Below are 27,872 nucleotides of genomic sequence, written 5' to 3' on the forward strand. Positions count from 1 at the left end.
TGGGGCGGTGCTGGAGGGTCCAGCACTTTCCACCTCCACCTCCTTCACTTCTCCCACATCTGGTGGGGGTGGCTCAATAGGCTGGGAGGGTCCAGCCTCCTCCTCCTCTTCCTCCTCAACCTCCAACACCTTCACGGCCTCCGCCGATCGCGTTCTCCGAATGGAGGGAATAGGAACTTCTGTAATTACAGAATGTTCAGATTTAAGAGAAACAACTCAGAAATCTTAACAACATTATATAGAAAGAAATTCCAATATGGAGGGATCTATATATAATTGCAGTGGCTGCCAGCTTTATGCCGCATAACTCAATCAAAAAATAACATCATGCAAAAAGACATCCCCTCCACAGTGTCTTGATGAAACAATAGGGAGAGAGGAGACCTATGTAATGGGATTATCTCCTGAATGTATCATAGGATGATCTACTTCTCTACACCAGAGTCGGCTACTTCTTACTCCCATCACTAACACAATAGAACAAAGGGACAAATAAACTAACACATTCATTGGGAGTCTCAGAGCAGAGTTAACCCTTATTGCGTTTATGGATTCAAACCATGCAACTTTAATGGGGAATAGGAAAGATGTGGCCTATAAACTCAACCAAAAAATCATGACTTATAGTTCACTCTAACTCAAATAGGTCAGAGTGGGGGTCTCCATAGTACTGGGTCCATAGCCCGTAGGAAGGAGGCTAGCCCTCTGGCTTTTTCTGCAGACCCAGTGATGGTTCAGTTCGTCACTTGTCTGGCACAAAGCCAACACATCACATCACCCAAAGAACACCATCCCCACAATGAAACATGGTGGTGGAAGCATCTTGCTGTGGGGATGTTTTTTAGCAGCCGGGACTGGGAAACTGGTCAGAGTTGAGGGAAACATGGACAGGGATATTCTTGAGAAAAACTTGTCCCACTCTGTGCGTGATTTGAGGCTAGGACGGAGGTTCACCTTTCAGCAGGACAATGCCCCCAAACACACGGTTAAAGCAACACTTGAGGGGTTTAAGGGTAAACATATAAATGTGTTGGAATGGCCTAGTCACAGCCCGGATCTCAATCCAATAGAAAATCTGTGGTCAGACTTAAAGATTGCTGTTCACAAGCGCAAACCATCCAATTGGAAGGAGCAGAATCAGTATTGCAAGGAGGAATGGGCAAAAATTCCAGTGGTAAGATGTGGCAACTGCTCATAGAGACTTATCCAAAGCGACTTAGAGCTGTGATTGCTGCAAAAGGTGGCTCTACAAAGTATTGACTTTAGGGGGTGAATAGTTATGCACATTGACCTTTTCTGTTATTTTGTCCTATTAGTTGTATACTTTACAATTAACCAATTGAAAAAAAGTTCTAAGTTGTGGAAATGTTCTACAAATTAAATGATGCAAATCCTCAAACAATCCATGTTAATGCCAGGATGTGAGACAACAAAAAAAAAGAACGAAGTCAAGGGGGGTGAATACTTTTGCTTAGCACTGTATACATTACAGAGTGTTGGCAAAACATATAGAAGTTATTTACGCATCTACCTTGGCATTTTTCATCCCGGATTCTTTTTAGAAACCGGGGGTGTCTTTGCTTCATGTCTGACCATTTTTTAATGATGGCCAGACGTCAGTGTTTGAGACCCGTTTTGCGCCAGATGTCAAATGCCAGCTCCTGCACAATCCGCTGCTTCTCGCCATGGGACTGGGTGCGGTCGTATCCCCGCCCCATCATCCACTGCAAGATAAAAATGCAAGCATATAATCCCAATTTTTAACAATAATAGTATTGAAAATAATTTACTCAAGTAAACTGCAAAAAGTATTTAAGTCTTTAAAGTAGAAATATTAGATTTAGGCCGCCTGCACACGGGCGTGTTTTTTCACAAATACGGACCGTACAAACCCGTCCTGCAGAGTGTACGAGCGAACGGCGTCATTGGTTGCAATGACGCCTTGCGCTTCCGGCCACCACCGCTGTACTGTGATACACTTGTATGATCTATACAAGTGTATTACTGTACAGTGGTGGCGGCAAGAAGCGCACGGTGTCATAACGAGTTAGCAACCAATGATACTGTGCGCTAGTCCACTCTGAAGGACAGCAGCCTGGGTTTTTATGGTCCGTAGTTGTGAAAAAACACGCGCGTGTGCATGAGGCCTTACTGTTACGGTTAGAAGATGGGATTGTATTACGACTGTATGTGGGTGGGGTCGGAGCTATCAGATATTGTCCAGCTAAGCAGAGATGTACCTGTCTAGTGAAGTGACATTACGGTATGGGGTGTACAGCTGGTTCGCCTCCCCGGGATGCACCCTGGGTAACTCTAAATGAACCAGCAAATACTGGCGGTCTGACAAAGAAAGCTTCTCCTGAGCCCTGACCAACAGGACACAAACTATAATCTATAGACTCTGTGTGTGTGTGCGGTATATAGTGTGTGTCTGTGTGCATGCGGTATATAGTGTGTGTGTGTGGTATATAGTGTGCGGCATGACAATGGATGTGCAATGTACATGTGAAATATATTTCTCTGCTTTCCATACAAATATGCTACTAACATAGTGGGTGTGATGTCACAGGAATACTAAGTGCAACAATCACTAATATCTAGTGAGACCTTATAAAATGTGAAGTTGAGTGCACTTAAGAAAAATTAGAATCGCAGAAGGTCGCACTGGCGATTTTTTTTATAACACTCTTTATGCATGTAAAGCGATTGTTCAGACATGCAGGTGAAATGTTCTCAAATACACTACTTTAATGTAAGATTACTTACAGTCACCAGGAGTTCTTCCTCTTCGTCGCTGAACTTGGTTCCAACCATCGCATCCATGTAATTTCTAGTCAGGGCAAACAAGTTGCTGTAGGCCACGCCTTCCTAGCGCATGTCCTCTTGCGATTAATACTTTGCAGAAATTTAGCATATAAAAAATAATGCTTGTAGATTGCAGATTCGCTTAATACTTCTGGTATGTCAGTGTCCATGTTGTGGGAGTATGTGTGCACATCTAGTAAGTATTTTGTGGCTGCAAATATGACCTGGAGGTTTTTCAGGTTCGTCTGCCATTAAAATGAATGGGACCCACCGCGAACCTGTGATTCGGGAACATTCGATCGTGTTCGTGCGATCGCGTTCTCAAATCATCCCAGCAGATGTTTGTCCATCACTACCAGTTGCCCCCCAAAAAAACTAATTGAGGCAGGGGTGTGATATACCTATAATATAATTTCTATATAGTGCATTTGTATTGTGCAGTAGTTGTGTGCGGTTATGCTGAGATACCGCAGGTATACCGAGGAACAAACGCTATTGGAACAACTAATTGCAACTGGTGTGATATACCAATTGCCCCCCAAAAAAACTGATTGAAGCAGGGGTGTGATATACCTATAATATACTTTCTGTATAGTAGATTTGTATTGTGCAGCATTTGTGTGCGGTTCTGCTGAGATACCGCAGCTATATAGAGGGACAAACTCTATTGAAACAACTAATTGCAATGGGTGTGATATACCAATTGCCCCCCAAAAAAACTGATTGAAGCAGGGGTGTGATATACCTATAATATCATTTCTATATAGTGCATTTGTATTGTGCAGCATTTGTGTGCAGTTCTGCTGAGATACCACAGCTATACAGAGGGACAAACGGTATTAGAACAACTAATTGCAACTGGTGTGATATACCAATTGCCCCCCCAAAAAACTGATTGAAGCAGGGGTGTGATATACCTATAATATAATTTCGATATAGTGCATTTGTATTGTGTAGCAGTTGTGTGCGGTACTGCTGATATACCGCAGCTATACAGAGGGACAAATGCTATTGGAACAACTAATTGCAACAGGTGTGATCTACCAGTTGCCCGCCCAAAAAACTGATCGAGGCAGGGGTGTGATATACCGATAATATAATTTCTATTTAGGGCACTTGTATTGTGCAGCATTTGTGTGCGGTTCTGCTGAGATAATGCAACTATACATAGGGACAAACGCTATTAGAACAACTAATTGCAACTGGTGTGATATACCAGTTGCCCCTCAAAAAACTGATTGAGGCAGGTGTGTGATATACCTATAATATACTTTCTATATAGTGCATTTGTATTGTGTAGCAGTTGTGTGCGGTTCTGCTGCGATACCGCAGCTATAATGAGGCACAAATGCTATTGGAACAACTAATTGCAACTGGTGCTATATACCAGTTGCCCCCCAAAAAAACTGAATGAGGCAGGGGTGTAATATACCTATAATATAATTTCTATATAGTGCATGTGTATTGTGCGGAAGTTGTGTGCAGTTCTGCTGATATACCGCAGCTATAAAGAGGGACAAACGCATTCGGAGCAACTAATTGCAACTGGTGTGATATAACAGTTGCCCGCCAATACAAATGCTTGAGGCAGGGGTGTGATATACCTATAATATAATTTTTATTTAGTGCATTTGTATTGTGCAGCAGTTGTGTGCGGTTCTTCTGAGCTACCGCAGCTATACATAGGGACAAACTCTATTGGAACAACTAATTGCAACTGGTGTGATATACCAGTTTCCCGCCAAAAAAACTGATTGAGGCAGGGGTGTGATATACCTATAATATAATTTCTATTTAGTGCATTTGTATTGTGCAGCAGTTGTGTGCGGTTCTGCTGAGATACCGCAGCTTCTCTTAGGGACAAACGCTATTAGAACAACTAATTGCAACTGGTGTGATATACTAGTTTCCCCCCAAAAAAACTGATTGAGGCAGGGGTGAAATATATCTATAATATAATTTCTAAATAGTGCATTTGTATTGTGCAGCAGCTCTGTGTGGTTTTGCTGATATACCGCAGCTATACAGAGGGACAAAAGCTATTGGAACAACTAATTGCAACTGGTGTGATATACCAGTTGCCCGACAATACAAATGATTGAGGCAGGGGTGTGTTATACCTATAATTAGAGTTGAGCGAACACCTGGATGTTCGGGTTCGAGAAGTTCGGCCGAACTTCCCGTAAATGTTCGGGTTCGGGATCCGAACGCGAACCGAACTTCGTCCCGAACCCGAACCCCATTGAAGTCAATGGGGACCCGAACTTTTGGGCACTAAAAAGGCTGTAAAACAGCCCAGGAAAGAGCTAGAGGGCTGCAAAAGTCAGCAACATGTAGGTAAATCCCCTGCAAACAAATGTGGATAGGGAAATGAATTAAAATTAAAATAAAAAAAATAAAAATGAACCAATATCAATTGGACAGAGGTCCCATAGCAGAGAATCTGGCTTCACGTCAGCAGAGAATCAGTCTCTTCATGCCATAGCAAAGAATCTGGCTTCATGTCAGCAGAGAATCAGTCTCTTCATGCCATAGCAGAGAATCTGGCTTCATGTCAGCGCAGAATCAGTCTTCATGTCATAGCAGAGAATCAGGCTTCACGTCACCCACCACTGGAACAGGCCACTGTCACACATTTAGGCCCCGGCACCCAGACAGAGGAGAGCGGTCCCGTAACAGAGAATCTGGCCTTATGTCAGCGCAGAATCAGTCTTCATGTCATAGCAGAGAATCAGGCTTCACGTCACCCACCACTGGAACAGGCCACTGTCACACATTTAGGCCCCGGCACCCAGACAGAAGAGAGCGGTCCCGTAACAGAGAATCTGGCCTTATGTCAGCGCAGAATCTGTCTTCATGTCATAGCAGAGAATCAGGCTTCACGTCACCCACCACTGGAACAGGCCACTGTCACACATTTAGGCCCCGGCACCCAGACAGAGGAGAGCGGTCCCGTAACAGAGAATCTGGCCTTATGTCAGCGCAGAATCTGTATTCATGTCATAGCAGAGAATCAGGCTTCACGTCACCCACCACTGGAACAGGCCACTGTCACACATTTAGGCCCAGGCACCCAGGCAGAGGAGAGAGGTCCCGTAACAGAGAATCTGGCCTTATGTCAGCACAGAATCTGTCTTCATGTCATAGCAGAGAATCAGGCCTCACGTCACCCACCACTGGAACAGGCCACTGTCACACATTTAGGCCCCGGCACCCAGACAGAGGAGAGAGGTCCTGTAACAGAGAATCTGGCCTTATGTCAGCACAGAATCTGTCTTCGTGTCATAGCAGAGAATCAGGCTTCACGTCACCCACCACTGGAACAGGCCACTGTCACACATTTAGGCCCAGGCACCCAGGCAGAGGAGAGAGGTCCCGTAACAGAGAATCTGGCCTTATGTCAGCGCAGAATCTGTCTTCATGTCATAGCAGAGAATCAGGCATCACGTCACCCACCACTGGAACAGGCCACTGTCACACATTTAGGCCCAGGCAGAGGAGAGAGGTCCCGTAACAGAGAATCTGGCCTTATGTCAGCGCAGAATCTGTCTTCATGTCATAGCAGAGAATCAGGGATCACGTCACCCACCACTGGAACAGGCCACTGTCACACATTTAGGCCCCGGCACCCAGACAGAGGAGAGAGGTCCTGTAACAGAGAATCTGGCCTTATGTCAGCACAGAATCTGTCTTCATGTCATAGCAGAGAATCAGGCATCACGTCACCCACCACTGGAACAGGCCACTGTCACACATTTAGGCCCAGGCACCCAGGCAGAGGAGAGAGGTCCCGTAACAGAGAATCTGGCCTTATGTCAGCGCAGAATCTGTCTTCATGTCATAGCAGAGAATCAGGCATCACGTCACCCACCACTGGAACAGGCCACTGTCACACATTTAGGCCCCGGCACCCAGACAGAGGAGAGAGGTCCTGTAACAGAGAATCTGGCCTTATGTCAGCACAGAATCTGTCTTCATGTCATAGCAGAGAATCAGGCATCACGTCACCCACCACTGGAACAGGCCACTGTCACACATTTAGGCCCCGGCACCCAGGCAGAGGAGAGAGGTCCCGTAACAGAGAATCTGGCCTTATGTCAGCACAGAATCTGTCTTCATGTCATAGCAGAGAATCAGGCTTCACGTCACCCACCACTGGAACAGGCCACTGTCACACATTTAGGCCCAGGCACCCAGGCAGAGGAGAGAGGTCCCGTAACAGAGAATCTGGCCTTATGTCAGCGCAGAATCAGTCTTCATGTCATAGCAGAGAATCAGGCTTCACGTCACCCACCACTAGAACAGGCCACTGTCACACATTTAGGCCCAGGCACCAAGTCAGTGGTGTAGTACAGTCGATATGAACCACATGAAGTTTCACCAAATATCCAGTCTGCAGGTTTGCAATAGGGTCATACCAATATACAGGAGCTGCAGCAATGATCACTTGTTAAATATAGTTCCATATATTCATAAGCTGTTAGCAGAGAGTCAGGACATGCTAAATAAACCTCTTCAAATGTGCTATTAGATAACTGAGGAAAGTTTTAACAGACAGAGTCTTTACAGTGGACTCTTCCAGAAAGCCCCCTGTGTATTCTGCTACTTGGTTTGGTCTCCTCAGTGCAGACATTTACTGTGAAGGAGGTAGGATCTCTGTCTAAGTTCTCTAAAGCTAAAGTTCATTTATCTATTGTAAAAAGTTATAATATATACCCATAATAGTTCTGTAGAATGTAAAGAGGTGACTGTATGTTTTTTTAGCAGCCTTTAAACCCTGCAGCACATGCTAGGCTGAGTAGATGATGTACAGTTAAAGAGACATGTGTTCTTCCTAAAATGGCTGCAAGACATGCTGTATTCCAGGTCACCCTGCTGCAATATCTTTGTAAATGATTTTCTCTTGTTCATTTTTCTGTATGCTTTGTTATATCCTGTAACATGTATGTGGGAATGTAATATAATGACTGCCTGTTATGATATAGGTGGGCTGGTGACCTGGCTGTATACCACATAGTGGTAGTGTTTCCCTGTTGTATTACAGGCTCCAGCCAAGTGCACTACACCTCAATAAAGCTTTAAACCACAGAAGACCTGAGTGTCGTCCCTTAGAGTCCACTTGGAGTTTATGCCTGGAGGAGCTGGTGACCGAGTGAGTGTGAAAGCTGGAGGTGTCGCAGATGGTGCAAGGAAAAGAGGGTTACATTTGGTGCCGTGACTCGGATGTCATCATTCTGCTCAAAGTGACCAGTGAAGATACCTAAAGTCACCAGTGTGCGAGTTCTGAGGTAATTGTGCCACGGCGGAGCTGCTAGGCGGCAGATTGACCTTATTAGCGGTTTATATCCTCTCAGGAATAGAAGATGAGTGGACGAGCCAGAGCCCGCGGAAGAGCACGTGCCAGGGGGCAGCCCAGCCAAGGACAGCCTGGACAGGAGCAAGAGGCTCAAGAACCTAGACGCATTGAAAGACCCCAGCAGCCACCAGCCGAGCCTTTGCTTGTGGGAAGAGGGCGCCAGAGAGGCCCGCCAGTAGTGGAGAGACCTCCGACTGATGTTCTGCAGCTTTCAGCTGGATTTCAGGACATATCCCTTGGAGAACGGGGTGGCCACAGGCGTGACTTCCATGACCTTGGAGTGAACACCCGGCAGACCATTGAATAGAAATGTGAGACCTGTTTTTTTTTTGCACTGTGTGACAGGTTAAGGTTTAATCACAGAATCAGACTTCTATCTGCACGGTAGCGTGTGTCTTAGGTTTTTCTGAATGACACTATCAGTACCTTCAATGTAAGATATCCTTTTTGGGATAGATTTCAAGTAGGCCTCAAATACCAGAAACTAGTTATTTTGAGAATGGCAAATTTGGGAATAGTTTTTCAACCCAGAAAAAAATAGGGCTTTTACAGTCGCTACAAATAACTTGACCAGATTAAACAGTACAGATTTGCTTGAATAGAAATGGGAGACCTGTTTTTTTTTGCACTGTGTGACAGGTTAAGGTTTAATCTCAGAATCAGACTTCTATCTGCACGGTAGCGTGTGTCTTAGGTTTTTCTGAATGACACTATCAGTACCTTCAATGTAAGATATCCTTTTTGGGATAGATTTCAAGTAGGCCTCAAATACCAGAAACTAGTTATTTTGAGAATGGCAAATTTGGGAATGGTTTTTCAACCCAGAACAAAAAGTGTGCTTTTACGGTCACTACAAATAACTTGACCAGCTAAAATAGTACAGATTTGGTTAAATAGAGATGTGAGGCCTGTTTTTTTTTGCGCTGTGTGACAGGTATAGGTTTAATCACAGAATGACACTTCTATCAGCACGCTAGCGTGTGTCTTAGGTTTTTCTGAATGACACTATCAATACCTTCAATGTAAGATTTTCTTTTTGGGATAGATTTCAAGTAGGCCTCAAATACCACAAACTAGTTATTTTCAGAATGGCAAATTTGGGAATGCTTTTTCAACCCAGAACAAAAAGTCTGCTTTTGCGGTCACTACAAATAACTTGACCAGCTAAAACTGTGCAGATTTGGTTGAATAGAGTTGTGAGACCTGTTTTTTTTTTCGCTGTGTGACAGTTATAGGTTTAATCACAGAATGACACTTCGATCAGCACGCTAGCGTGTGTCTTAGGTTTTTCTGAATGACACTATCAGTACCTTCAATGTAAGATTTTCTTTTTGGGATAGATTTCAAGTAGGCCTCAAATACCACAAACTAGTTATTTTCAGAATGGCAAATTTGGGAATGCTTTTTCAACCCAGAACAAAAAGTCTGCTTTTACGGTCACTACAAATAACTTGACCAGCTAAAACTGTGCAGATTTGGTTGAATAGAAATGTCAGGTCTATTTTTTAGGCGCTGGGTGACAGGCTCAACTTGCCCCTGATGTAATATATGGCCAAAAAATAACCACACTGTTGATGGTTAAATGCACTTGGGTGACACAGGCTCAGCCTGCAGCTGATGTAGTATATGGCCAAAAAATAATCAGACTGTTGATGGTTAAATGCACTTGGGTGACACAGGCTCAGCCTGCAGCTGATGTAGTATATGGCCAAAAAATAACCAGACTGTTGATGGTTAAATGCACTTCGGTGACACAGGCTCAGCCTGCAGCTGATGTAGGATATAGCACAAAATAACCACACTATCGATGGTTAAATACACTTGGTGATAGCTCGTGCTGGCGCACCACAAGTCACAAAATGGCTGCCGATCACCCCAGAAAAAAAGTGATCTAAAAACGCTCTGGGCAGCCTCAAAAAAGTGAGCAAGTCAATAATAGCACTTCAATGATCCACAGCTGCAGATCGATCACAGAATTAAGTCTTTTGGAGGAGTTAATCTGCCTAATCTCGCCCTAACGTCGCAGCTGCAACCTCTCCCTATGCTTGAATCAGCAGAGTGACGTGCAGCGCTACGTGACCCAAGCTTATATAGAGGCTGGGTCACATGCTGCACTGGCCAATCACAGCCATGCCAATAGTAGGCAAGGCTGTGATGGCCTCTTGGGGCAAGTAGTATGACGCTTGTTGATTGGCTGCTTTGCAGCCTTTCAAAAAGCGCCAAGAAAGCGCCGAACACCGAACCCGAACCCGGACTTTTACGAAAATGTTCGGGTTCGGGTCCGTGTCACGGACACCCCAAAATTCGGTACGAACCCGAACTATACAGTTCGGGTTCGCTCATCCCTACCTATAATATAATTTCTATTTAGAGCATTTGTATCGTGCAGCAGTTGTGTGCGGTTCTGCTGAGATACCGCAGCTATACAGATATTAGAACAACTAATTGTAACTGGTGTGATATTCCTGTTGCCCCCCAAAAAAGTGGGGGTTTGATATCTCTGCTTTTAGCAAATAATCATTAAGTGGTTCTATATACCTGCTTCCACAAATACTGCTCTTCTATAGGGATTTTGTCACAGGGTCATTTTGAAAATGACAGGCAGAGTAAGAGGCAGGCCCCTTCCACAGGAATGGTAGGGGTTGGGCAGGTGCATCTTGCCAGTGGGAAGTTGGAGAAGGTGTGTGCAATTATGTTAAAGGATGCACCAGAGTTGGTTGAGTGGCTCACTCAGCCTTCCGCTTCTGCACCCTCCTCATCCTCTGTATCAGCACCCTCCTCACTTTCTGCTGTGTGCACCTCCAAAGACACCACCACCACCACCACCATAGCCCCTCCGCTCGAGTCAGAGGAATTATTTTCCCATCCAATCCCAGACCTTACCGATGAGCAGCCATTCTTGGCATCGGATCAAGAAGAGGAGGTAGCAACGGCCGCCACCCATCAGTCTGACGACAGTACCCAGATAATCCCTAGGAGGGTTGTCCCACTGTTGCTGCCTGCTCCGAAATCTTTAATGTCAGTGGTGGTGAAGGTGAAGATGATGACGTGTCGATGGTCATCACGTGGGTGCCCACAAAAGAGGAAGAGGAGAATAGTTCAGAGGGAAAGAAGGAGCAGCAGATAGGGAGGAGAAAAAGGAGAAGCAGGCAGAACTCGCAGTGCAAAAAACAGACTGAAAATGTATCTGGAGTGAGCCATGCACGGTCACATCTGGCGCTCCCAGGACGCCGGTACATGGCTCCGTAGTGTGTTTTTTTTTTTGTTTACGTGTCAGCTGCTGACAATAATGTTGCCATCTGCAGTCTGTGCTGTTAACGCATAAGTCGCAGTAAGCCCAACACTCACCTAGGGACAACCGCCTTAAGAAGACACCTGGCCTCCCATCACCGAGCCCAGTGGGAGCAACACCGTCAGAACCAACAAAGCCACACTCCCAGCACTCCAAGTCCTGTCTCTTCTCCTTCTCCTCTCTCCTCCCATTTGTCCTCCACTTCACCTTCCACCGTGCCATCGTCCCATTCATCTGGCAAAAGGCAGGCTTCCGTGGCCCAAATGTTCGAACGTAAAAAGTTGATGACGCCGGATAGCCCTCTTGCCCAACGGCTGACTGCCGGCTTGTCGAAACTACTAGCCAGCCAACTACTGCCATATAAACTGATGGACTCGGAGGCCTTTAGAAAATTTGTGGCCATTGGCACACCGCAATGGAAGGTCCCCGGAAGGAAATATGTCTCCCATAAGGGCTTCCCAGAGCTATATGGCCACGTTCAGCGGCAAGTGAATGTATCTCTGGCACAAAGTGTCGGTGCCAAGATACATCTGACCACAGACAGGTGGTCTAGCAAACTCGGGCAGGAAAGGTACATAACTTTTACTGCCCACTGGGTGAACCTTCTTAAAGCTGTCAAGCATGCAACCTGTGGCACCTGTGTGGATTTAGTGTTACCACAAATGGATTGCATGCAGGTCTTCTTCTCCTCCTCCTACTCCATCCGCTGTCTCCTCCTCTGCTGACTCCTCCTTTTCCACTGCTAGCACCTCTTCCGCTGCACCCCCCAGCTCCCCAGAACCTATTCGATGTGCCAGGCGAGACGTTGCCATGCTGTGCTGCGGTTGTTGCACCTGGAAGCCAAGAGCCACACCGGTCCTGCACTCCTTTCAGCTGTGCAGTCACAGGCCGATCAGTGGCTAACCCCGCTCAATTTGACAGTTAGTAAAGTGGTGTGCGACAATGGTGCCAATCTGCTTAGAGCACTGAAACAGGGCATGGCACACATCCTGAACTTAGTCGCGCAGCGATTCGTTGCCAAATACCCGGGGTCCAGGACGTCTTGCGGCAGGCAAAGAAATTCTCTGGCCATTTTAGAAGATCTTACGCCTTGCTGACGTTCAGCGGAGACACCACCTGCCTTTCAGATATCTGATTTGTGACTGCCTGATGCGCTGGATTTCCACCTTGTATATGCTTGATAGGCTGCTCCAGCAGAAACATGCCATTAACGACTACCTGTACGAACTATGTGGCAGGACAGGTTCTGGGAAGCTTGTTTTTTTTTCACGGCGCTAGTGGCTGCTCATGAGTGACGCATGCAGACTTCTGCGGCCATTAGATGAGATCACCAAACTGGTCAGTCGCAGCCAGGGTGCCATCAGTGACATCGTACCTTACACTTTCATTCTGGAGCGTGCATTGCGTCGTGTCATTGATCAAGCCGTCGAGGAGCAGGAGCAGGAAGATGAGGAAGTCGCAATGCTGAATGAATTCCTAGGGGGGGCTACTCCATCTGAGACAAGTCAGCAGGAGTCTGAAGAACAGTCAGAGGAGGATGGTGCCTTGGGGGAGAAGGAGGAGGAGGAGCAAGAAGAGCAGGCTTTAAATATTTCTGGGATAGCTGGTGTTGTCCGTGGATGGGGGGAGGAGACCGAGGACGACATTCTCCTAGGCGATGAGCAGGAGCCAGGGCGCTCCACCGCTTCCAATATAGTGCAAATGGGGGCCTTCATGCTTCAGTGTTTGAAGAGGGACTCCCGTATAAAAAGCATAAAGAGCAAGGTCCAGAATGCATAATTTTTGGGCCTATAATCTAACTGGCCAACAGTAAAATTGCTATACGGTGACCGCCTAATGTACCTCCAGCCACATAATCACTTGATCTTTTCTGTACGGTGAATTCATAATTTTTGGGGCCTGTAATCTAACTGGCTAACAGTAAAATTGTTATAGGTTGACAGCCTAATTAACCTTCAGCTACATTATCAATTGTTCTTTTCTGTAGGGTGAATGAATAATTTTTTGGGCCTGTAGTCCACTGGCCTGCAATAAAATTGATAGCCAATGACCATCAAATATACCTCCAGCCAAATAATCACTTGTTTTCTGTCCGATGAATGCCTAATGTTTGGGGCCTATACTCCACTGGCCTGCAGTAAAATTGATATCCAATGACCGTCTAATATACCTCCAGCCACATAATCACTTGATCATTTATGTACGGTGAATGCCTAATCTTTGGGGCCTGTACTACTGTGGCCTAAAATTAACATTTTCTAGGCTCCAGCAGGGCACATTTTTGAGAGTTTCCCTTTAAGAAGCATAAAAATGGCCCCTGGTTAAAATACATATTTTTTGTGGGAATTTTTGCCATTGATCCTTCTCTGGTATGTCACTGTCCATGTTATGGGCCGATTTGTGCACTTCTAGTAAGTATTTGGTGGCTGCAAATATGACCTGGTTCGCCTGCCATTAAAGTGAATGGGGCCAGCCGCGAACTTGCGGTTCGCGAACATTTGATCGCGTTTGCGCGATCGCATTCGCGAATCGTCCTGGCCGATGTTCATCCATCACTACTGAGGATTACACCCAGTATATAGGATAGGAGAAGTGGTACTGTAGAGTGTCCATATATAAAGAATAAGAGCAGATACTGAGGACTACAACCAGTATACAGGACAAGAGAACTGGTACTGTGTAGTGTCCATATATACAGAATAAAAGCAGAAAATTACACCCATGAAAGGGCCTAATGTAGCAGGACTAATTATAAGGAAATTGGGGAGAATTAAAAGGGTGGAAAGCAACAGCAGGTGTGTATGCCCAGTGGACAACTAAGCTATATGTCAGACAGATTAGCAAGAGTAAAAGGAGGAAGAGACCACTATGGTTTACTAGAGAAGTCAGTAATGTAGTAAAAGAAAAGAAGGCTGCTTTTGAGCAATATAACAAAACCAGAAGTGTAGCTGATAGGGAACTGTATACATTGAAAAAGAGCCAAACATATTATTAATAGAGCTAAAGCATCAAAGGAAGAATAAATGGCCAAATCTTTTAGGGAAGGGGGATAAAACTTATATCAGGTATATTAATGATAAAAAGCAAACAATTGTGGATTACAAAATTACAAATGGGCAAAGTCACTATATTGATAGAGACAAGACAGTAGATGACTATTTGAATAGTTACTTTTGTTCATTATTTTTAGGAGGTGGCTTTCAAATTCATAACTTGTATGGTCATGACTAGTGTTGAGCAAATCGAAGTTGACATGGCACCCGAACAATCTCTGTGCCCTCACCTGTCCTGCAACTGCCTCTTTCTTTTCCTGCTCCTTCTGCTCATGAAGTAATGCATGTTGCTGGCTCTGCTCCGCTTTTCAGCGAGGATGAGTTTAGTGAGGTTGTGGTATTCCGTTAGATTTGCCTTTCCGTGAGATTTCCCTACTCTTCCTGCTGTGACGTGGCCGCACCGGACATGACGTGAAGGAGGTGTGCCGCGCCATGCAGACGCAAAACGATGGGGTAGGGAAATTTCACAGCAGAGTTGTTCAGAAGCTCAGCTGGACACCGGGACACTGCGCATGCGCCGGGAGCCTCACCAGCGGTCAGGGTAGGGAAAAATTACTGGCCAGTGCGCATGCGCCATGGGTAGGGAAACATTACGGGCGTGTTCACAGCAACTCTAAGTGTGAAATTTGCCTACCCCATCGGTATCTAGCAGGAAAAGTAAAATGGGCATAGTGCTGCTGCTGCTACATGGGCAGTCCCATCCACTGACGGAGAGAAAAGCGGCTGCTGGAGGTGGGGAACCTCCCTGACACTACGCAGTGTGTCTCCTCCACAGCAGCCCCATTCCCCTCCTCTTTGTGTGGCAGCCTGTGCCCCCCCCCCCTCCAGGCTCCTAGAAGAGGCTGCCTAGAAGAGAAGGTTTTGATAATGGTGGGCTCTTATACTTCTGACGTTCTGACGGTCACCCCTCATCGCGTGGTGTTTAGGGAGGCTGCTGCGCCGAGGGTAGAAAAAAATTATGTGCCACTGCGCATGTGCCGAGGATATGGAAAAATTACGGGCGCATTCACAGCAACTCTAAGTGTGAAATTTGCCTACCCCATCGGTTAGTCACGCTTGCGCAGTGGCCCGTAATTTTTCCCTAACCTCGGCGCATGCACAGTGGCCCATAATTTTTTCCTACCCTCAGCGCGTTCACAGCAACTCTAAGTATGAAATTTCCTACCCCGTCATTTTGCACCTGCGCCGCGCGGCACACCTCCTTAACGTCATGTCTGGTGTGGCCGCATCACAGCAGAAAGTGACAAGGGTAGGGAAATCTTACGGGTAGGGAAATCTAACGGAACAAGGGCAGGCAGAAGCTACAGGCCAGCACATACTTGGAGAAGAGGTCTGCTGAGTCCTCCCTTAGGTGTGCAACTAGCCATGACGAGGAGATGGTGGGAACCCGTGTTGTGAGCAAAAATATGGTCATGAGACTGGTGAGGATGACATAAGTGACGAACAGAAAGTAGTGGATAATGATGTAGCCGATCACACATGAATGTGCACCTGGCCAATATTTTGGTAGACAATCCCTGCCTTTCCATGTCGTGGACTCTGAATGTTTCAAAGTGGAGAGTCCCAAGCCGTCATTCTCTAAAAAAGCTGTACCAGCCCTGCACACGAATATTAAGCAGAAGGTGGGACAGTTCTTGAGCCTGTCGGCGTCTGGTACAATTCGTACAATTCATGCCCACTGGGTAAATGTAGTTCCGGACCGGGGACACCAGCAACTTGACCAGGTGATGGCAATGCTGCCTCTGTGTTGTAATTGTGGGACTTCTGCACCAATGTCCTCCTCTGCCTCCTCAACCTTGTCCTCAGCATCCACTGCAGACACAATTCTGAGTGGTCCTCTAGCATACCACCTATACAGAACATGGCAGTGTCACCTGGGCTAACGGAGTTGTGACAGCTGTATTATCACCATTTGGCAGAGGGATAACTATTTGCTTTCCACAATGTTAGACCCTCGCTACTGGTCCAAAATGGGGGCCTTTTTTTTTTTACACCTTCGGAGAGAAATTTAAAAAACTCAACTACTATCAAGACATCCTTTGTAGTCGGTTGGTTACTGCCTAAGTGCGTCATTGCCCATTCTCACAAAGGTCTAACCAGGGAGACCCTCTGAGCTCACGTTCCACTGCCATGACTGCCAGAGGGAGGGAGCACCAGCTCCTTCAGCAGCAACTTAAGTCTTTAAACTCTGATGAACAGTTTTCTTTAGCCGCCTAGTGAAGAACCCACCCAGCAACAGCAGGACATGCAGCAGAACTTCAACCAGCAGGTTATGGTAGACCAGTCATGCCAGATCCAAGATCCCCAGGACTACTAGGCAGCCAAAGTTGAATTGTGGCCGCAACTGGCCGAGTTTGCCCTGGGCAAGCTTTCTTGCCCAGCTCGTAGTGTGGCATCAGAGTGGATGTTTAGTGCGGCTGGGGGCATAGTTACCCCAAGGAGAACTCGCCTTTCCACCCAAAATGTGGAGAGACTGACCTTTGTGAAGATGAATCAGGTGTGGATCGATCAGAATTTCCAGACACCGGTGCCTAATGCAACTGTCTAGATTATTCTGGCAGTAATGATCTGACTGTAGTGTGCTGCCACACCTGAATATTGAGACAAAAGACCCTTTACTTCTGTCCATGTGCTGCTGCAACTATTGTGATGCTGCCACCTGCCTGATTCCACACGCATGCTGACTCTACCGCCATCGTCTCCTACTGTGATCTGCTACCATCTTGTGCTGTTACTACCACTGCTGTTGACCCCCTCCCTACTCTGTTCCAAGCCCACTATTGTGACTCTTCATGCTGCTGCAACCCTTACCACTGTGTTCCAGGGCCACTATTGTGATTCTTCATGCTGTTGCCACCCTCTCCATACTGGTCATAGGCCCCCTTTGGTGACTCTTCATGCTGTTGCCACCCTCACCAATCTGTTACAGGGACACTAGTTTGGCTGTGTTGACATCACAATTTATTTTTTTAGTTCTTCTGATCCATCGAAAGAACCAAAAATGCAAAAATAACTGGTCCTGTCGTAGTGCGTCTATAAGGCCTCTATGAATTTAAAAAGCATGTGTTTGCACTGCTACAACATGGATTAAAAAAGACTTTTTTTGTTGTTATTGTTTTGTTTTACTGAAGGATGCTGTATGCTTTTCTTTTGTTTCCGCTAGGAGTTAGATAGGTTTGTTGGTGGCCTGTACGATGATGCGCACGTCCATATATGTGACCTGTCTGTCATTCTGACACACACAGTAACTGTTTCTGTACCAGAATGGACTAGCTATTTATGCTGCAATTCATAGTGATTTACACCGAGATACAATCTCCTTAAAGTTGAATGTGCTTTGTGACAAATTAATTATTTACAAAGCAAATTTATTGAGAAATCCTGCGAAGTGGCTGAATTGAATTTTTGAAAACTTTGCTGATCTCTAGTCATGACATTACTGCTAGCTATAGAGTCTCAGCCCCAGTGGAGGCTAATGTTTTAGGTGAATTGGCACATTTTAAGTCTAACAGGGCAATGGGTCCAAGTAGCATCCACTCCAGTGTATGATGGCTACTCATCTGATTTGTTTAACCAGTCCCTCCTGACAGGGGATGTTCCTAAAGATTGGAGAATGGCCCATATTGTACTTATACACAAGAAGAATAGTAGAGAAGCTGGAAACTACAGACCAGACAAATTGGGACAGTGGCTGGAACTAGCTTAGTTTGCTATCGCTATACTGCCTTGTCCAACGTCCAGTGTACTGTCACAGAGGGTATTCTGCTTATCAGTTAATATCATTACACTCATGCATCACACCCAAGTGAACAAAATTGTCCTCTGCGAGTGTAGAAACATAACATTTGTGAAAAGGAATGAAGCATGGATCCGTGAGAATTTTTCAACACCTGTGGCAGAGGCCAAAGAATAGATTTGTAATTGCTGCAGTGCCTATTAATTGCCAGTCCATGCCATAGCAGCTGTCTGCCTGTCCATAATGTTCCATAGTGTATTGCTGCTGCCATCAATGCAGGTGGTATTCACCCTACTGCTACTCCTATACAGCCACAAATTAACTGCTTCTACCCCTACACTGCCTTGTCTGTGAGGCTCTGCATCTACATTGTACAGCTGCTGTTCCCCAAAAAGGTGTTGTTCAGAACAAGCTAATGCTTCTTTTAATACTACCGTCTGTATTAACATGACCAAGCATATGCCCCTGTTAATTTTTGGATGCATGTTCAGAATAAGCTGCTGTATTTTCCTATGCTAGCATGTGTTTTGTATTAACATGGGCAGGAATATCCCCTGTGTAGGAAGGAACAAGGGGCCATCATTGATGGTCGGTATGTGTCACCGAGGTTTCTGGACTGAATGAGGTAAGAGCCAGTTTTTCTCAAGTGTCCTTATTGCAGATAGCAGTCTGACACTTCAGCTGTTTAGTATGGCTGTAAAGCTGATTCGGCTTTACTGGGAGTAGTCAAAAGTGCTGGGTGGGTGGCTACTCCCTACATTCCAGGTCCGGTCTTGGCAGGCTTATAAAGCAGTCAGCACTATCAGTGGATCTGATAGTGATGCTGTGGATTCCTCTGTGCTGAAGGCTCAAGACTGCAAACAGGCGTGCAGGCTACCTGGAAGCCTGCCAGTGAACTTTTCTGTGGCTGAGCATTCAGCCTGGTGTGAATAAAGTGTGTGGAGTGAATAAAACACTGAAGTTTGATTTACAACCTGGTTCCTTGCCTCTATACTGCGTCCGCTAACCTGTCTACCAGAGCAAATCCCCACACTTCTTAAGACATAATTTTTGAATGCTTGTTCAGAACAAGCCACTTTTCTTCCAATATTACCATTTGTGTGTGTAAACATGGATAACCTTCTGCTCCCCATTACAGTATTATTTTTGAACTGCTTGTTAAAAACAAACCACTGTTTTCCCCCTGATACCATTGTGTGTTTAAACAGTAGTAGGCATCTACCCCCAATAAGCAACAATTGATGGAACTTTTATTTTATTTTAATAAGCATAAATCTGATGGAACATTGTGTTTTTAAACAGGGTGTTTGTTAATACCATCAACTGCATTTACCCATAGCTATATACCTAAGTATAAGTAAAAATAATATGAACACTAGTGCTATTTGTAAATATAAACCTGGTTATTCTATTTCATGATGTCATATTGGTTTTAGGGCATCAAAGAAAAGTCAAGTTTAGGACTAACTCTCAACAAAATAGTTATCTCTCTCTACTATTAAATTATACCTCCAGAGTATCAGTTTAACAAACAATTCCAAATAGCAAAATAAGAGGAATAGAAAAAAAGACAAAGGCAAGAAAGCCAATCAAATAATGTAAATAAAAAGAGACTTGGGTCACCCTGCCCTTCCTCCTCTCCTAGGCGCCTGCAAAGCTCACAAATTCTGAAACAACCAAACACGATATCTCAACAATCTGTTAAACACTGAAACCAGCCTGCGTTCTTCCATTAACACTGCAATCAATTTTAAACAGCCATTTAAAGCTGTTGTAATACTTGTAACATAATAGCAATAATCTGGAGATGAGTTTTTCTTTTTTCTTTTTTTTATCTTTCAACTGAAGTAAAATAAATTGATGTGCAAGGACACTGCAGATCAACTACAACATTCATATACATTTACATATATCAGACTGTGGTGCTGGTAACTAGCAGTATATTTTTGTACATATTATAGGAATATATAGTAGATAGAATTTAAGTAATCAATGCAACAACAGCGATATCATATTTCAGTGACATGTTAGTGGCTACATCATTTTGGCCAATTTTCCTGAGAAAAAAATGTCATAAATATTAAACTATATACTATTATATTTTAAGGAGATAAATATATGTGTGAGTCAAGCACATAATTACTGGAAACGTGAAGGCAACATACAGTAGTCCTGGAAAATATTACAGATAACTTCAATCATCTCTTACAATATGAAAATGAAATATGAAATTGTATTATTCAGCTATATTTTTATGTTTAAATGCAGTAATAATCACAGCAATCATAGATAAAAGTATAGGAAAAGTAGCACAAATTATCAAGTACAGACAAATTTTTTCCTGCACCCCAACATATTGAGTGGGAATGGGCATATAGGTACCCAGGACAGAACAGTTTCCTCTATACACCCTTAACCCCTTAAGGACCGGGCTCATTTTCACCTTAAGGACCAGGCCATTTTTTGCAAATCTGACCAGAGTCCCTTTAAGTGGTGATAACTTTAAAACGCTTTGACTTATCCAGGCCGTTCTGAGATTGTTTTTTCGTCACATATTGTACTTCATGACACTGGTAAAATGAAGTAAAAAAAATAATTTTTTTTGCACAAAAAAATACCTAATTTACCAAAAATTTGGAAAAATTAGCAAATTTCAAAGTTTCAGTTTCCTCTACTTCTGTAATACATAGTAATACCCCAAAAAATTGTGATGACTTTACATTCCCCATATGTCTACTTCATGTTTGAATTGTTTTGGGAATGATATTTTATTTTTTGGGGATGTTACAAGGCTTAGAAGTTTAGAAGCAAATCTTGAAATTTTTCAGAAATTTACAAAAACTCAATTTATAGGGACCAGTTCAGGTCTGAAGTCACTTTGCGAGGCTTACATAATAGAAACCACCCAAAAATGACCCCATCTAAGAAACTACACCCCTCAAGGTATTCAAAACTGATTTTGCATACATTGTTAACCCTTTAGGTGTTGCACAAGAGTTATTGGCAAATGGGGAGGAAATTTGAGAATTTCATTTTTTTGTCTAATTTTTAATTTTAACCCATTTTTTCCACTAACAAAGCAAGGGTTAACAGCCAAACAAGATTGTATCTTTATTGCCCTGACTCTGCCGTTTACAGAAACACCCAATATGTGGCCGTAAACTACTGTACGGCCACACAGCGGGGCGTAGAGTGAAAGGTGCGCCGTATGGTTTTTGGAAGGCTGTTTTTTATGGACTGGTTTTTTGACACCATGTCCCATTTGAAGCCCCCTGATGCACTCCTAGAGGAGAAACTCCCTAAAAGTGACCCCATCTAAGAAACTACACCCCTCAAGGTATTCAAAACTGATTTTACATACGTCGTTAACCCTTTAGGTGTTGCACAAGAGTTATTGGCAAATGGGGATGAAATTTGAGAATTTCATTTTTTTGCCTAATTTTCAATTTTAACCCATTTTTTCCACTAACAGAGCAAGGGTTAACAGCCAAACAAGACTGTATCTTTATTGCCCTGACTCTGCTGTTTACAGAAACACCCGATATCTGGCCGTAAACTACTGTATGGCCACACAGCGGGGCGTAGAGTGAAAGGTGCGCCGTTTGGTTTTTGGAAGGCAGGTTTTGCTGGACTGGTTTTTTGACACCTTGTCCTATTTGAAGCCCCCCTGATGCATCCCTAGATTAGAAATTCCATAAAAGTGACCCCATATAAGAAACTACACCCCTCAAGCTATTCAAAACTGATTTTAAAAACTTTGTTAACCCTTTAGGTGTTGCACAAGATTTAATAGAAAATAGAGACACAATTTCAAAATTTTACATTTTTGGCAGATTTTCCATTTTAATATTTTTTTTCCAGTTACAAAGCAAGGGTTAACAGCCAAACAAAACTCATTATTTATGGCCCTTATTCTGTAGTTTACAGAAACACCCCATATGTGGTCGTAAACCGCTGTACGGGCACACGGCAGGGCGCAGAAGGAAAGGAATGCCATACGGTTTTTGGAAGGCAGATTTTGCTGGACTGGTTTTTTGACACCATGTCCCATTTGAAGCCCCCCTGATGCACCCCTAGAGTAGAAACTCCAAAAAAGTGACTCCATTTTAGAAACTACGGGATAGGGTGGCAGTTTTGTTGGTACTAGTTTAGGGTACATATGATTTTTGGTTGCTCTATATTACACTTTTTGTGCAGCAAGGTAACAAGAAATAGCTTTTTTGGCACGTTTTTTTTTTTTTTGTTATTTACAACATTCATCTGACAGGTTTTATCATGTGGTAATTTTATAGAGCAGGTTGTCACGGATGCGGCGATACCTAATATGTATACTATTTTTTTTTATTTATGTAAGTTTTATACAATAACTTCATTTTTAAAACCAAAAAAATGTTTTAGTGTCTCCATAGTCTAAGAGCCATAGTTTTTTCAGTTTTTGGGCGATTATCTTGAGTAGGGTCTCATTTTTTGCGGGATGAGATGACGGTTTGATTGGCACTATTTTGGGGTGCATATGACTTTTTGATCGCTCGCTATTACACTTTTTGTGACGTAAGATGGCAAAAAATGGCTTTTTTTACACCGTTTTTGTTTTTATTTTTTTACGGTGGTCACCTGAGGGGTTAGATCATGTGATATTTTTATAGAGCCGGTCGATACGGACGCGGCGATACCTAATATGTATACTTTTTTTTTATTTATGTAAGTTTTACACAATGATTTCATTTTTGAAACAAAAAAAATCATGTTTTAGTGTTTCCATAGTCTAAGAGCCATAGTTTTTTCAGTTTTTGGGCGATTATCTTGGGTAGGGTCTCATTTTTTGCGGGATGAGATGACGGTTTGATTGGTACTATTTTGGCGTACATGCAACTTTTTTGATCACTTTTATTACCTTTTTTGGGAAGTAAGGTGGGCAAAATTTCAATTTTCTCATAGTTTTTATTTTTTTATTTTTATGGCGTTCACCGTGCGGGGAAAGTAACATGACCGTTTTATAGATCAGGTCGTTACGGACGCGGCGATACCTAATATGTGTAGTGTATTTTATTTTTTTTATTTTTATTAAGTGATAAATGTTTTTTTTTTTATCTTAACTTTTTTCACTTTTTTTTACATTTTTGTGACCCAGACCCACTTGGTTCTTGAAGATCCAGTGGGTCTGATGTCTGTATAATACAGTACAGTACAATATATATTGTTCTGTACTGTATTTTACTTACACTGAACAGATCTATGCTTTTAGCACAGATCTGTTCAGCACCATGGACAGCAGGACGCCTGAGCAGGCGTCCTGTTGCCATGGGAACCTTCCCCGTCTGCTCAGAACTTCGCAGACGGGGAAGGGTAAGCACGAGCTGAGGGGGGCTCTCTGGGGGCTGTCGGGGGGCTCTCTCCCTCTCCATCCGGGGGCTGCAAAGGCACAGCAGCCCCCCGATGGAGAGGGAGGGAGCTCCCTGACCGATGACAGTTAACTTTTTCCATACAGCGGTCCGTACGGACCGCGGTATGGAAAGGGTTAAACGGCTGACATCTGCACAGATGTCAGCCGTTTATACCAGGGTGCCAGCAATGTGCTGGCACCCTGGTATAACCCACTAGAAGCCAACGATCGTTCATGGGGAGGCGGGCGGGGGATCGCGATCCCGCCTGCCGCACCGCCCGCCTCCCGCAACGCCCCCACCGCCTGCGACACCCCCCCCCCCCCCGCACCACCCGCCGGCATAAAATCGTGCAGGGGTGCAGGGGGGGGGGTGAAAAATATAGATTTTAGCCACTCTAAAGTTTCTGATCCCCGCGGTCAGGGCCCGCGGGGATCAGAAACTGCAAAAAGCGCAGCAAACCGCAGGTCTGAATTGACCTGCGGTTTGCTGCGACCCCCCCCTGCATTGTTACGGGATGCCGGCTGAATGATTTCAGCCGAAATCCCGTTCCGATTAACCCCTGGGGCGCCGGAATACAGATTTTAAGTCAGGACGTACCGGTACGTCCTTGGTCCTTAAGGACTCGGGAAATAGGGCATACCGGTACGTCCTATGTCCTTAAGGGGTTAAAGGGAACCTGTCATGTGGATATTTGATTATAATCTAACTAATTATATACAATCATTAACTACTAAAAAGTACCTTAGATGTATTCACTTACTGGTGTGACAGATGGTTATCTCATAATATACACACAAAGATGCCGCATGCCGCATGCTAATGAGCTGATTGGAGTCCGGCATGTTGTCATTGAGTCCAGCGTATATTTAATTCAGAGCTATAGCCACTCCCCTGCCCACCTGCTGCTGATTCCTATGGAAACAAACTGTCATTCAGCAGCAGGTGGGCGGGGAGAGTAAGGAGCTCATGAATATTCATGACTCATCATTATGAGCTGGAGCTTTTCAATACAAGATTTTGGCAGATTGACTGGGTCAATTAAAGAAAGTGACCCAGCATTGTGCTAAGAGAATCAGTCACTTATTTATGTTGCCCTTAGTTAGGACACCATAAAACTGGTGACAGGTTCCCTTTAAGTTAATTTTCCACTGTTTGCTAGCAATGGAAATTGGAATCTGTCTTGTTCATAAAATAATACTTGGATGTGTGATTATGGCAACCAACCTAGTAAGTCCTGCTTACAAATTTTTGAATGATATATCTGCCAGCCCTAGCACATAAACCCATCCACTAATATAAAAGGAATAAAGGAAAAAGGAATACTGTATCCTGGAGGAATGCATATGAGGTAGTCAATATCTATTTAAAGTAAAGCAAGTTTTTTTTTTGTTTGTTTTGTTTTGTTTTTTTAGCTGTAAACTGACTTTATGGAGACATATATTATACATAAGTATTAGTTTTGATCGAGCACCATAGTGCTCAGGTGCTCGGGGGCTTGGGCCGATCACATTGGGATGCTATAATGGAAGTCAATGGGAGAACCCGAGCATTAAACCAGGCACCCCCTGCTCTGAAGAGGGGAGGGTGCCTGGTTCATAGGAAAATGTCAGAAATTGATGGAAACACCACCGAAATGGTTTGGGAACAGCATAAGGAGGATGTATGGATGCATCTTGGACTCTCAGGTCGCTGCTGGGAACGATGTTGTCCGAGTAGTACACCACTTTTACAGAATTACAATAATACGCACAAAACCGAAGATGCAATAGATTTTAGAGGAAACATTGTTAGGAAACATTCTTTCCTGTATATTTACTAGTGATGAGCGGCAAAGGCAATATTCAAATTCGCGATATTTCACTAATTTTTGGCCGAATATTCACCATAAATTAGCAAATTCGAGAATTCATGATCTCCAGTCATTGTTTACTTGATTGCAAAAAATAGGCAATGTAATATATTTGCGATAAATTTGCGATTAGAATATTCAACACTATTCGTGAATACGAATATTTAGCACTATATTCTAAATATTTGCTAATTCTCGAAGTGGCGATATTCGCAATTAAAATTCACAATTCAAATATTCGCGCTCGACACTAATATTTACTTGTACATAAAGTGCAAGTACTGCCAAAAATTACAAGGAAGAGGCACTCCGATACAACCTGTATATCACATAAAGGTGGGCCTCTTCCACATTGTGGTACAATTGTTCATGTAGTAGGACTCTTACACTCATAAAGCCTATGCACTAAGTGAAAGGGCTGCCAAAAGTTACAAGGAACCGACACTCCAATACACCCTTTGTTACACATAAAGGAGGGCATCATACGCAGCCTTGAAAAATTATAATTGATGGCCTGCTGGTGACCCTCAAAAACATTTAGAGAAAGGGTCTGCTGATCTGACCATCTAAAACATTATGGACGAGTGCCTGCTGCCGCTTTGGTGACTCTAGATAACCTGGGCCCGATCGCACGTCTCCGTGATGTCGACGATCCATTCGGATGTCTGCCCTATCAACTTTCGATGTTATTTTAAGCACCAACCACGGTGACAACGGGTAAGGGGGAATCAGTTGTCGATTCCGAAGAGGGAGCCTAAGAAACAGCTACGGCTACCACATCCAAGCAAGGCAGCATGCACGCAAATTACCTATAAGGTATAATTAGGTGAGGGCCTGCAGATGAGCTGACCCTGTAAAAGATTGTAGGTGAGGGCCTGCTGCTGAGCTGACCCTCTAAAAGATTGTAGGTGAGGGCCTACAGGTGAACTGACCCTCTAAAAAATTATATGCGAGGGCCTGCTGCTGAGCTGACCCTCTAAAACATTATGGTTGAGGTCGCCTGAATACTCCAGCTATGAATAATGGAATAGGACTCCGGTTCTATTTTGTTGCTTTTCGGAACTGGGGCCATGATTAAAAGGGACGGACGGGGGCTTCAGTATTGCGCCACTAGAGGTGAAATTCTTGGAACGGCGCAAGACCTTTTGCCAAGAATGTTTTCATTAATCAAAAACAAAAGTCGAAGGTTCGAAGACGATCAGGTACCGTCATAGTTCCGACCATAAACGATGATGACCGACGATCCGGTGGCGTTATTCACATGACCCGCCGAGCTGCTTCTGGGAAACCAAAGTCTTTGGGTTCCGGGGGGAGTATGGTTTGAAAGCTGACAAAATACACTGTATGTTACAGATAAATATTTGAAGCGCACACGTTACACTGCAGATGTGGCCCTGGTAAGGTCACTGTCAGAAGCGGACACCGTCTACAGAAAAATGACATTGTATGTCACAGATAAATTTTTGAAGCGCACACGTTACACTTCAGATGTGGCCCTGGTAAGGTCACTGGCAGAAGTGGACACTGTCTACGTAAAAATTACAATGTACAGTCATGGCCAAAAGTTCTGAGAATTACATAAATATTGGAAATTGGAAACGTTGCTGCTTAAGTTTTTATAATAGCAATTTGCATATACTCCAGAATGTTATGAAGAGTGATCAGATGTATTGCATAGTCCTTCTTTGCCATGAAAATTAACTTAATCCCAAAAAAAACTTTCCGCTGCATTTCATTGCTGTCATTAAAGGACCTGCTGAGATCATTTCAGTAATCGGCTTGTTAACTCAGGTGAGAATGTTGACGAGCACAAGGCTGGAGATCATTATGTCAGGCTGATTGGGTTAAAATGGCAGACTTGACATTTTAAAAGGAGGGTGATGCTTGAAATCATTATTCTTCCATTGTTAACCATGGTGACCTGCAAAGGAATGCGTGCAGCCATCATTGCGTTGCATAAAAATGGCTTCACAGGCAAGGATATTGTGGCTACTAAGATTGCACCTCAATCAACAATTTATAGGATCATCAAGAACTTTAAGGAAAGAGGTTCAATTCTTGTTAAGAAGGCTTCAGGGCGTCCAAGAAAGTCCAGCAAGCGCCAGGATCGTCTCCTAAAGAGGATTCAGCTGCGGGATCGGAGTGCCACCAGTGCAGAGCTTGCTCAGGAATGGCAGCAGGCAGGTGTGAGCGCATCTGCACGCACAGTGAGGCGAAGACTTTTGGAAGATGGCCTGGTGTCAAGAAGGGCAGCAAAGAAGCCACTTCTCTCCAAAAAAAACATCAGGGACAGATTGATCTTCTGCAGAGAGTATGGTGAATGGACTGCTGAGGACTGGGGCAAAGTCATATTCTCCGATGAAGCCTCTTTCCGATTGTTTAGGGCATCTTGAAAAA

General features: G+C 44.1%; 1 long non-coding RNA gene across 1 annotated transcript; it reads left to right on the plus strand.

Moving 5' to 3' along the window:
• LOC120981620 lies at positions 1-27,872 on the plus strand. Its single transcript, XR_005774723.1, has 3 exons — positions 1-181; positions 14,829-14,837; positions 27,859-27,872. It is a non-coding gene; the product is annotated as an uncharacterized LOC120981620 (long non-coding RNA).

This window comes from Bufo bufo, chromosome 11, assembly GCF_905171765.1.
Source record: "Bufo bufo chromosome 11, aBufBuf1.1, whole genome shotgun sequence".
Lineage (NCBI taxonomy): Eukaryota > Metazoa > Chordata > Amphibia > Anura > Bufonidae > Bufo > Bufo bufo.